The sequence below is a fragment of the Protopterus annectens genome, chromosome 7.part0 (assembly GCF_019279795.1).
Source record: "Protopterus annectens isolate FY-2018-M chromosome 7.part0, PAN1.0, whole genome shotgun sequence".
Classification (NCBI taxonomy): domain Eukaryota; kingdom Metazoa; phylum Chordata; order Ceratodontiformes; family Protopteridae; genus Protopterus; species Protopterus annectens.
This window is the reverse complement of record NC_056739.1, coordinates 729,866,734-729,880,536: the sequence shown is the minus strand read 5'-3', so window position 1 is coordinate 729,880,536 and position 13,803 is coordinate 729,866,734.

Genomic DNA, 13,803 nt, shown 5'->3' with positions numbered 1-13,803 from the left:
GAGGGAAAAACATACTGGACCTGATCATCACCAACATGGGGACTCTATGCTCCAGACCAGAAGTGTATCCCTCACTGGTAAGATCAGACCATAAACTAATCTCACTGGATATTCACATCCCGACCCCACCCCTTGCCCAGAAAATCACAGTGAAAAACTTCTCTAAAGCAAATTTCACACTCCTCAAAACCAAGGAGGAATCCTTCAAAGCCCCCCGGCCTGTGGAAAATACGGCCCAGACCGCAGAATCCTTTATAAATGCATTCTATGAACACCTTCAGGAATGCATGGATCATGCGATCCCAAATAAAACCAAGACCCAATCCTCTAAAGGCAGACGTCCTGTCTGGTGGACCCCAGCCATAAACAAACTATACAATAGAAGGAGGAAGCTACTAAATGATAGAGCAAAATCCCAAAAAGGGAAGGCATCACTGATCAGTATTAGCAAAAAACTACGGGCACTCATAAAATTGTCTAAGGCCAGCTTTGAGAGAAAAATTGCACAGGACACTAAGGATAATCACAAGGCTTTCTTTAGTTATGTTAGGAACCTGGGTGATAATTCCCAGATATGCTCAGAATTAGTCCAAAATTATAAAAAATACACCGAACCCACAGACATTGCCAACATCCTAGCTGACAGGTTCAGCACAAACCCCCCCCACCAAAAGGGCAAATATCTATCCCAGCAGAGTGCTGCCCCCCCTGACATCTCAGATGCTCAGGTAAGAGCCGCCCTCTCCAAAGCAAAAAACACAGCATCAATGGGACCAGACGGTGTCCCAGGCTGCGTCCTACATGAACTCCAAGAAGAGCTAAACCCAAACATAAAACTACTGTTCAATCTCAGTCTTACTACAGGATATGTGCCCAAAGAGTGGCGTACAGCAACAGTGGTCCCTCTCCATAAAGGTGGTGCCTCAACAGATCCTGGAAACTATCGCCCCATAAGCCTGACTAGCTTGGTCTGCAAAGCTATGGAAAGGATCATCATGGACCTCATAAATAAAGATATTGGGGACCTACAGACACTGGACCCTACCCAGTTCGGCTTTGTTAAGGGCAGATCCTGCCTCTTAAACCTGGTTGATTTCTTTGAAACAGTCACCAAGGCCATTGATGAGGGGAAGGTGGTCCACACAGCCTACCTGGACCTCGCAAACGCCTTCGATACAATACCCCACTCGGGCATTATAGATAAGCTCACCAGCTTAAATATAAACCCCTATGTCACTAGATGGATTGCAAACTGGCTCAAGGACAGAACCCACATGGTTAGAATTGCTGGAGCCATGTCAGACTCCAAACCAGTTACAAGTGGTGTCCCACAAGGCTCAGTCCTGGGACCTCTCTTGTTCGGTATATATTTCTCGGGGGTACAGGCCAACACGGAAGGACTGCGGCTGACCAAGTTCGCAGATGACTGCAAACTGGGCACCATAATCGACTCTCCAGCCGACACAAGCATCATCCAAAAGGGCCTCATAGAAACAGACAACTGGTGCCAGAGCCATGGCCTCAAGCTAAATGCCAAAAAGTGTATAGTCATCCCCTTTGGCAAAAACAAAGTGCCCACAAATTACCACATAGGTGGTAATCCATTAAGTACAGAAGAAGTAATTAGGGACCTGGGGACCCAAGTTGATAGCAGTCTCTCATTTGACAACCACGTGGCCAAAGTGGTTAGAAAAACATTTTATATAGCCCACCTAATCATGAAGGGATTCACATCTAGATCAGAGGAGGTCATCGTGCCTCTTTACTCATCCCTCATCAGGCCCATAATTGAGTACAATGCCCCTTTTGGGATGTACCTTACCAGACACCTGCAGCAACTGGAAAGACCCCAAAAGTACCTCACCAAGAGGATCAAAGGGCTCAAACAGATGCCATATGCTGCCCGGTTAAAGAAACTCTAGCTCTACTCAGTGGCATACCATCTGTTCAGAGGCGATCTGTGCCTGACGTATAAAGCCATGTCCAACCCGGAATTAATGGACATGCTGCACCTCAGAAAATCCAAATCCCATCGAGCTACGTGCTCAAGAGACTTGAACCTCAGCACTGACATAAATAGGACATGCTGGAGGGACAGATTCATAACCCAGAGGCTCCCTTCACTCTGGAATAAAATCCCAGTCCAGGTTAGGCAGAGTCCCTCATTGACTCTCTTCAAGAGGAATCTTGATGAGTGGATGGGAGATCGTAGGTTTACCCCGTGTATCACTTCTGTGTCACTGTTAGACATAGGCTCAGTATACTAACCTCGAAAAAGGGCATAGCAAAATAAATTTAAAATGGGTGGCGAAAGCCAAACACATTCTGGCTAGGCTTATAAATGCCCTAGGGCAGATAGCCTAGTATGAACCTATGAACCTATGAACCTATTACTTAAATGCATGACTGGGGAATTATCACTGTATGACCCTTTATATATTAATTAAGCCTCACAGCTCCGACTCACAGTCCTGACATCTGGTCGCAGCCTATGTCAAATTTTCACCATGACTATACCAATTTCCCCCAGGTACTCCAGTTTCCCCTTTCTTCACAGAAAAAATGGTAGACTGGTTAGACTAAATTGTCCATTTATAAGTTGTACAATATATGTCAGTGAATGAGGAAACTTGTGAAAAATTTGATAGCGCAGGATTTAATACAGTTTTGAATCCCTGCTGTAATTATTTTCAGTATCATGAGACCTTTGTTAAAAACAAGTAAGGTATCATAAAGTAACTATATAAAACTTATTTATGGAAATTTGTTCTGTGATAGTGAGAATCATTTGATATTTCAGGGTAAAGATTTTTTTTTCAAAAATATCAGACTATGGTGTCATTTTATTAATGAGTATATTTATGATAAATGTGAGAATGAAGATAATAAAAAAGTAAAGCCTGGTATTAGAGAATGGCCAGGCCATCATATTAAATGCCATTGTACTTCTGTGCTATTTCTGTGTAAGGGGTATAGGGTTATATGTTTCAACTACGGAAATATTGAGTACAGAAAGCATAATTCCATCTCATTACAATGGAAATGCTTTTTTACCCTACAGAGTTTTTGGCAAAATGTCTCCTCCACATCAGAAATGTATTGTCTCAGTTATCAGATGCTCAGAAAACAGTGTTTGCTGAAGATTGAAGAGCAACTGGTTTTGAGTAGTTTATGAACTAGGTTATGCAGAGCCCTTTCCTAACCCTGTGCAATCATAACTTGGACTAGTGGATGGAAAAATGGAAATTCACCCATGGTCTGACAGCTATACATCTGATAGTCAGAGGTAGCCATTAAATCCTTCCCTAACTGACATACACCCCTTAAAATGACCTCTAACATAAAATAGCCCATGGGATACATTCAGGATGCATGACTAAAGTTATAAAGGCCCCAGTGGTCGATAGTACACACTTATGAACCTATAAGAGAGTAACAACACAAAGCTATGATTCTGAGACTCTGAACTAGAGACTTAAAATAAAATCATAGATGAAATACTGCTGCAATACTGAACAATGAAGAAGAGAGGATGTTCATTTAGCAATTTAAGCCAAAGGTATTTGAAATTTCATGATGTACGTAACATATTCTGAAACAAACACATTCCATCTGTTAAAGCTGACACTTACCAAATGCATTATTTTATCCCTTTATTAATTAGAAAAACAACTGTTCATAATCTTCAAGACAGCTCAAACATAAAGTTATTTACAGAGCAGGAAATTCAAGTCAATGAACAAGGAATATCATGGCCTTGTTTTCATTGTGCAGTAAATTCCCAAATAATAAATTAAAATCAGTATCTCTTTTTCATCAACATTTGTAGCCAGGCAGTCAGTGCGGTTTCAAGGTTGTTATGACACGTTCTCACATTTATCATTAATTGGTGGAGAGTGCTTGAAGGAGAATGCTTATGTTGTGCTATAGAGACAGAGAGTTAAAAGACATAATTGTTAAGCATATAAATTATATTATTAAGCAAAGAAAAAATAACCCTAGGCCACTTAATTTTCAAATGCAGCGTAATTCATCTCAGTAGCAGTTCACAGTAATGGGTACAGACAATATTAATATGAATGTGTAGGACATTGAAAAAGGTGAAATGTTATTGCAAGATGAATGTTACTAGATGTGTGCATTAAATACATTGGAATTAATCTATTTTATTCATCAGTGTGACTTAAAATGATATTTGAAGATCCATTGTATAGTTATGATAGTGAAATACTGCAATTAAATTTATGTATTTAAAATTCTTTGAATAACTTGTTCATTTTCAACTGTAGTAGAAATACTAAAAAAGGACATTAATAAAATGAATCAATGATTTTTTGTGTGTATAGTGGTAACATTTACAGCCTGATGTACTAATATATTTTCACTCCTTGCAAACAAAAGGCAGTTGTTGGAACAAACATTTGAAGCAAAACAAAGAAAAAGCTGTTTTATAAATAGAATAAAAATGTTATAACAATTTACATGACAAAGAGTATTATTACTACTAAGAGTGCTTGATTTTAATAAGTAATTGTCATATTCAGTCATCTCATAGCTGTGAAACTAACAAAGATCTGTACTTCTCCACTTAAACAGTACTGTGTGGTAATGATGCTTGAGTACTTAACAGTGCTCAGGTAGTGAACTGGCAATAGGAGTTTAATCTAATAGATACAAATAGCTTCAGTTCACAAGGGTATATGAAATCAATGTTAAAACATGAAAGTTTTATTAAAAATAAAGGTTTATTGCTTTTGACCTGCATTGTGGTACTTCTTCAGAACTTAATTAACAATATTGATGTCACTTCCTTTTATAATAAAACATCCAATCACGTAATTAAAATAATTAAACAACATATTATTTGTCTTTGCTCTATACAATTGTTTTCTTTTTAAAGTCATGCAGAATTCCATCGTTTTCCTTTAAATGCATGAAATAAAAACTGGTGAAGAGAAACATTCAATGACTTTTACTAGATTTTTAAGACCCTGAGATATACCAAAGGGTCATTTTTAAAAAGTCACTTCCTAAACCTTGAACTATCCAATAAATCAGTATTATACATCTTACTAGAACCTTGACATTCATTGCTCTTCTTTGCATATAAATTCCTCTTCTCAGCTTGCAGCCCTACAATTTACAAAAACTTCTACAATTTTTCTCCTCAGCAGATTTACTGTATCTTTCTCAAACAAATGATACATTTATTTCTGTTTCTTCCATCCTTCCTTCTTTTTCCCTTAATTTCATTATTTCGTTTTTGTTTAAATGTCAAACTCTTTGAGAATTTTTTTCCACAATGCAGTTTTTCCATTCTGTTTACCATTTCATTAAACATTTATAGACTCTATACCAGTTTAATCTCTTGTTCCCTGCATGGTCCCCAGAATAGGAGAACATTTGAATAGGACATGGTAGTGTAGCCATGGTGTTACCAGTGCCCTATATAATACTGGACATCCTTAACACATTTGAAATTCTATTTTCTTTTCTTGTGCCACAGAAACTTTGAGTTTTTTCTATAGCCCATCTGAATTGCATTACATGATTCCACCTATGGGCGATTAAAACCCAGCTTGCAGTTTCTTCCTGTGTCTGATCTTGTACCATCACTGTAATATTGGTATTTTGATTTAGGTACATGCACAGAAGAATGTTTTACTGAGCTTTTTGTTTAAAGTTCCAATTATCTGCCAAATCTTCAATGCATATGAGCTCTTACTGGAGACAGACACCTCCATTTTTGTGCCAGTCTTATTCGATATGTAAACTCTGAAACTGCACTGTGAAACTGGACTTCAATATTCTAAGTAGGTCCAGTCCCTGAAACATGCCACATGCTATTTCATTTTCTTTAGAAGCTTTCACCCTAACATCCATACTCTAACTCCGGTGAATCATCAAGTTTCTTTTTGTGTCACCAGTTTCACTCAAACCACATGTCCTTCAATATCCCTTACAAATCTCCTATAGAGATCATAGTCAAATGTCTAGTTGACATCTAGAAATATTCTACAGCCATATGATTCACTTTGTCTACAGATCTAATGACCTGTTGACAGAAGTCCATCAGCCATGGAAAGACAGTTAATATTCAGGAAGTCCACCGGCCTATTTTCCATCACTGTTCACTTAACTTTCCCAGCAATGCAAGTGAGCCTAATAGCCTTGTTGCAGGCTTTGTCTTAGATCTGTGATTGTGCAAAGAAAGCACCAGAGGTATTTTATCATCTTATGATTAAGTGGGGGGGGGGTTTAGACAGGTGGTAGACTTTAATCATGTGCCATGACATTACAAACTACATATGAGTCTGATAATCTTGGAAAATGTTGCAGCATGTCTGCACTGGTTCTTAAATATGCTAAGTGCTGTATCTCAGAGGAAGCAAATTGTCTGAGATGGTAGTTTTGATTTTAAAAGTTAATTGAACAAATTTCACATTTGTGACTTTACAGTAGATTCTTTATCACAAATGGTCAAAACTGAACCTAACAGACATTCATTAATACTAGCTTATAGCAAGAAGTAGGTAGAGTATTAAAGATGTTTGCCTCATAGCTCTAGAACTCAGGGTTCAGTCCCAGGCTGCGTTCATTATCACTGTGGAGTTTTTATGTTCTCCCATACATGTTTTCTCCAGGTACTCTGATTTCCCTCCCCCTCTTGAAAACATGCAGGTTATTATACTACTCCAGGGTATACAAACACACACACACACACACGCACACACACACACACACACATCAACAAAAAGCATATGAGCAATAACGTGTACAGGTAAACATAGACACCAAAAATGTGTGCGTGCACACAGACACTGTACTGAATCTATACTAACCAAAGCATAAAATCAACAACAATCTAAAAAAAGTGGTATAGATGTGTTACCAATAGGTATATATGACTTCATCAAGTTTTTGGAAACTCAAAATTTATATGGACCAGACCATATGATCCAGTTTCTGAAAACTCAAAATACAAATAAATGTGGGTTTTTGCAACCCCCTTGCAAATTATATATACCAACTGCAAGGCTGCAATACAGTGAAGAAAAGGATAAAGTCCCTGATCCTCACTGACCCGCAATCTACATAGAACTGTTTCAAAGGGGAATTTACCCTTTTCCCCACTGTAGTGGGATCTTGGAATTGGTATAAATAGTTTGCAGGAAATGTGGGGGCTGCTACCCCCCCCCCCCCGGAAAAACATAGATTTTTTTTTTCAAATTTTTGGTAACTTGATCATATGATCTCAACTACATGAATTTCAAGTTTTCAAAACCTTAATGAAGTCATGTAAACCTGTTACCAGCACAAGCCTTTTAGAGCAAAGGGGCATATTTTATATAACACCTATATCTTGGTGCGACCAGGTGAAATATTTACTTAATATAAACATACACAAAATAGCTCTGCACTGCCAAACATTCTACAGTGATGTAATCAGTACGTAGTGCATGAAGCATGGAGATTTTACTCTAATATTCTGAAAAGAAAACAGTTAAGTGCTGCAGTGGTGTGAGACCTGACCTTAACAAATTTTAAGCACCCCATGCTTAAGTTGTTAAAGCTGGTTCTTGGGTTAGGCAGAAAAATCTGCAAGTACTGACCAATGAAGATATCAGCAGAATAAAAGAACTGGTTATACCTGCTGGTCATACTGATAAGATGTCCGTCCTCGTACAAACTTAGAAAGTAGCTATACTGACAGGATTTTTGTTCACCTGCATTTTCCCTGAAGGATATGAACTTTGAAACTCAAATGTATGTCACTATTCAGTGGCTTCAGTCCTCTGTGATGTGTCTGAAAACCATGGACTTTATGAGGAACAGACCAAAGAAATGAGGCAAAAATCTGGATATGCTGTAAACTCTGCTCATTTAGGAGACATGGAAGATGAGTGTCAATGTTAGGGACTGTATTAGCTACTTAGTGAGCAGTGTAAGTGCTTTACTGCTCTGAAAGTCGGAAAAAACATTTACTTTTTTTTTCTTTTTCTACTGTAACTAGTAGTACACGGAGCAGATTAAGCTGCATGCACTACAAAGACTTATGTTCGAGTCTGCCATTATGTTCCTTAATTATGTGTCCTTGACAGGGATGCCAAGACTCACCTCTCGAGGTGAATTTCTTTGCTTCCATACCTTGAACACAATAAACAGGTTATGATTGGTGATCCAAACATAATCCTCTAGTCTATATTATACATGGATGGTATGTGAAATATAAAACAAATGGGAACATTAATAGCCTCAGGTTCCCCTAACAATCTTTGTGAGCTTCTCACTATGGGCGTTTCTCTTTCTCCTTTTCTTTCTGTCTCCACAAAGGTATCTTTCAATACATAAGCGACCGGAACCTTTTCACCAGATTTCATGCTATACATTAAGGGGTCTTCCCCATCAGTCTCTTCACTAAATTATTTCACTAACATAACAACCACTGATAACATACAGATTCTCCACTATCTGTTTCTGAAGTGACTACGTTCAATATCTTGCCCACTGGGTCACTCTGGTAATACAAATTCTTTTTTAACTTTTTGTCTTCATCATAGTCGTGTCACGGACAGGCTGGTGTCATATTTGACACTAAATAAGCTGACATGGTTCAAATGAGTCACGCACACACACACACACACACACACACACACACACACACACACACACACACACACACACACACACACACAGCTTCCTTGTCAGCTGATCGCATTCACTAACAAATCATAAATTCACCCAAACATGCACACACACACACACACACACACACACACACACACACACACACACACACACACACACACACACACACATACAGACACACAGACACATGACGCACACATGCACACAGACATGCACACGCACGCACACACACACACACACACACACACACACACACACACACACACACACACACACACACACACACACACACACACACACACACACACACACACACTTATACCTGCAAAACCTACTCCCTGATTGATCCACCCATGCTGCTACCTAAGTGGCAAAATTCACTGATAAATACACAATGCTGTCTTCATGACAAAGAAACCACCAGGAATAAGATGAAATAATTTATTCTTCTCTTCTGGTACCTCAGCCTTTCACCTTCAAGGAATAATACTGTAATGAAATCACATCCTTTTATGCTCCATGTACAAAGCACCAATTAACACATTAAGTACAATCATTAAATAATTAATAGACTAATAATTATTATAACAAACAATCAAATCCACAAACAATACTATCTTAAGCTGAGCAAATATGATTAAATATTAATCTATAATCAAAATTACAAAGTAATGTTACAATCCAAATTCATACCATTAGGAAAAAGTGTGTGAAAATTAATAATCATTCTGCATTCAAGTTTATTACATTCCATTTTGAAATGACCTACATTTGCTGAAGGTCTGGCTAATATACTAAACAACAAGCTACTGGGTGCACCATCATGTTTTGATACAAAATGTGTGACTACCAGACTTTCTAACCTATGCTGCCTAATGTCACCCAAGTTTTCCAAAATCCGCACCTTGGCCCTCCTAGTTGTCTGACCTATGTACCAGCATGTATGTCTACAACCACAACCAATGATATAAATCATACCACAAGAGTTACAATTATAAAATTCCTTAGCTGTATACATTTTCCCATTGATTTTGCATCCATTCAAATTTCTCACCCGATTATGTACTGAGCAATTCCCACATCCATAAGGAATGCAGAATGAATATTAATTTTTCACATGCTTTTTCCTAATGGTATGAATTTGGATTATAACATTACTTTGTAATTTTGCATAGGATAATATTTAATCATATTTGCTCAGTTTAGGATGGTATTGTTTGTGGGTTTGATTGTTTATTAGAACAATTTAATAATTAGAAGTTAGTCTATTAATTATTTAATGATTGTACTTAATGAGTTAATTGGTGCTTTGTACCTTGAGCATAAAAGGATGTGATTTAATTACAGTATTATTCCTTGAAGGTGAAAGGCTGAGGTACCAGAAGAGAAGAATAAATAATTTCATCTTATTCCTATTGGTTTCTCTTTCGTGAAGACAGCATTGTGATTTTGCATTTATTTTTTGGCTTTTTGGATGCATATTATTTTGGATGCTACTTGTCTTGCATGAGTATGGAAATCAGTGAAATTGCAGGTACCAGTTCTGGGACATTATTTGCTGATATGGTCCATGAGCATGATTGCAGAATGGCCAATGTTGACCCTTGGTTATTGAGTGCTGAGGATGGGGAGACGGAGAATTTCCTTTTGCTTGAACACTTAATGTCTAAAGAGGTGACTATTTTTTATGATTTGAAACATTTAAAAAAGTATATTTCTCTTAATATTACTCCCAGAGACCTCAGTATTGATTGTTGGCCAGGTGGAGATTTTACAGAGGAAGAAGGAGATCTGTTGGTGGAGTGGAGACAAGCTTCCCTTGAATGCACTTTGAAATGATTACACATTCTTATCAAATGGAACACCAGAACTTTAGACAAACTATGGGGGGAGATCACAAAGTTGCAGAATAAACTTATTCTGGAGGTCCCCCAACCAAAATTTCAAAAACGTTTTGATGATGTTGACCTCAATGTGCAGAAAATTGAATCTAATGTTTTGGAGAGAAAGACAAAGAAACTGTTCAGAGACATTAGAGATTTCAAGGGTAACTTGGTATATTCTTGGCAATGTAGGGGATGTCAGTACAGGCCTAGATCTGGTAGGTGTCAGCTAGGAGTTCTTGTGATTCCTCCTGTTCCTCAGGTGAAGCCAGTACTAGCATAAAAAGTGTATCTTTTGAAGAAATCAACCTTGAGGATACACCTGATCAGTCAAAAAATGTGTCAAAGACTCAACAGTCATCACAGCAGATGCAAGCACAACCAAAAAGAACCAGAGGGAGACAAAAACTAAAGTAAGAACTAATGGTTTTGTAAAACCAATTGACTTTTCCACAATTGATTCTGTGAGTGATTCTTATCATGTTACTTGTAATTGCATTTGGACCAAGAGCTGAAAATCATTAATTTGTCAAGTATAGACATTTCTATGCATGCTAAAAATGTACTTTTGAAAGGTGCCAAGTTTATTCCTACCAGAGTTCTGTCTCTGGGAGATGATTAGTTGAACTTGAGTATTTATGAAACTGATATGTTTTTTCAATGTCTAGAGAATGAGGATGATTTATATGATGTTACCACTGTGAACAATAAATCCATGGGGTAGGGGTTTACTGGGTATGGACCTTTGGTTTTGCCTAATTTACCCACAGATAGTATGTTTATGCCTCCTAGGTGCTCCAGTGCTATTAATGTTTTTGAAAATACTGTATGCAATATGGTCAACTGGAAATTTGGTTCCTTTTTAAGGAATTTCAAGTCCTTCAATCTTAGTAAAGATGAATGGATGGCATTACATGGGGTTGTGTCATAGTTTGGGCAGGGTGTTTTTTAAACCTGCTGGCAATGGAGGTAACTGGGTTGTGACAGACAGAGTTCAATATGATGAAATGGTTCAGCAGATTCTGTCAGAAGGAAACTTTTATGAAAGATTATCCCACAACCGTATTCGGTTCTTTGTACAGTAATTGAGTGAGATTTTGGAATGTGGCGAGAGGTTAGGTTTTTTGAAACCAAAGGATGTCAAGAAATTAACAGAGAACCTATGGACCCACATTTATATGCCATACCCAAAGCCCATAAAAGTTTAACACAACCCCCAGGTAGACCAATCATTTCCAGTGTTAGTCCATTTTTAGAACATGTTAACCTTCTTTTGGATTTTCATCTTAAGAAACTTTCGAGTATGGTTTCTTCCCATATTAAGAACACTGGAGAAGTTTGCAAGGATTGTGGAAATCAGATTATTTTTGGGCTATGGTGGATTTAAGTGCATTGTATACCAACATAGAAAATGCTATAATATACATGGGGGATTTTGAGAGGCATTTTTTGATGTTGGATAAATATTTTGTGACTAACGTCATATATTATAGAAGATATATTGACAATTTGATGTTCATCTGCAAGGGAGAACAGAGTAGGGTTTTGAGGTTTTGGAACAGCTTAATAATAATCCCCATGGTTCAAAATTCACTTGGGAAATCAGGATGGATAGCATTTCTTTCTTAGACGTTGAATTTTATGTTGATAGTAATTTTAGATTTCAATACAGACCTTTCAGGAAGCCCACTGCTGTCAATTGTTTTTACATACAGACAGCATGCATCCACCCCATTTGATAGAATCCTTGCCATATGGGGAATTTAAAAGAAATCTGAACAACACATCTGAAATGGAACTTAGGAATAAATATTTGGATGAGGTTCATGAACGTTTGTCAGCTCGGGGTTATACAGATAACATTTTACACAGGGACAGACATAGGATACAGGATGGTGGCTGTAATAAGATACCACATACGGCAGCAGGTGAACATTTTGAACATTTTGAACACTCAGAGTAACCTGAAAGGTTATTTTCTGTTACAAGGTATTTGAAATTCTCTCCTGTTTTGGAGGGGATTGTTAAGCAGATGTGGAATGTTGTTTATGAGGATGATTCTGTTAGGTTTCTTTTTCCCAAGCATATTATGTTCCCATATGGCAGGTACAGTAACTTGAAGGAATTATTAAATATTAAAATTCCTAAAGTTACAATGAGTGGCTCGGTGGGAACTTATGGATGTGGGAATTGCTCAGTATGTAATTGGGTGAGAAATTTGAATGGATGCAAAATCAATGGGATATTGTATACAGCTAAGGAACTTTATAATTGTAACACTTGTGGTGTGATTTGTATCATTGGTTGTGGTAGTAGTCGTACATGCTGGTAAATAGGCCAGACAACTAGAGGGCCAAAGTGTGGATTTTGGAACACTTGGGTGACATCAGGCTGCATAGGTTGGAAAGTCCGGTAGCCACACATTTTGTACCAAAACATGATTGTGCACCGAGTAGCTTGTTCTTTAGTATATTAGCCAGACCTTCAGCAAATGTGGGTAATTTCAAAAGGGAACTTAATAAACTTGAATGCAGAATGATTATTCATTTTCACACGCTTTTTCCTAATGGTATGCATTTGGATTGTAACATTACTTTGTAATTTTGCATAGGATAATATTTAATCATATTTGCTCAGTTTAGGATGGTATTGTTTGTGGGTTTGATTGTTTGTTATAATAATTAGAAGTTAGTCTATTAATTATTTAATGATTGTACTTAATGTATTAATTGGTGCTTTGTACCTGGAGCATAAAAGGATATGATTTCATTACAGTATTATTCCCTGAAGGCAAAAGGCCGAGGTACCAGAAGAAAGGAATAAATTATTTCATCTTATTCCTGGAGGTTCATTTGTCATGAAGACAACATTGTGTTTTTGCATTTATTGTTGGGCTTTTTGGATGTATATCATTCACTGATAAATACCCTCACACTTGCAGTCTCTTATATACTCTCATGCATACATACTTTAACACTACCTGACCCCTAAATCCCCCATTTCAAACCTCTATAATAATGGATGAACATGGTCTTTGGTCACTCAGCTGTGTAAATGGCTTACCACAAGCAGTTCCACAGGGAGAGCACTTGACTAATTATCATATGCCTCTATGCTGAACTGCCTCATTAATATTTAGCATGCCCATAGACAGAGTCCATCAGGGGTCTGAATGGAGAGATGACAAATCAGCATATAAAGAATGGTAGAATTGCTGGAATTGAATTCATCCTCAGGTCTTGGGAGTATCTTCATGAGGTGGACACTGTTT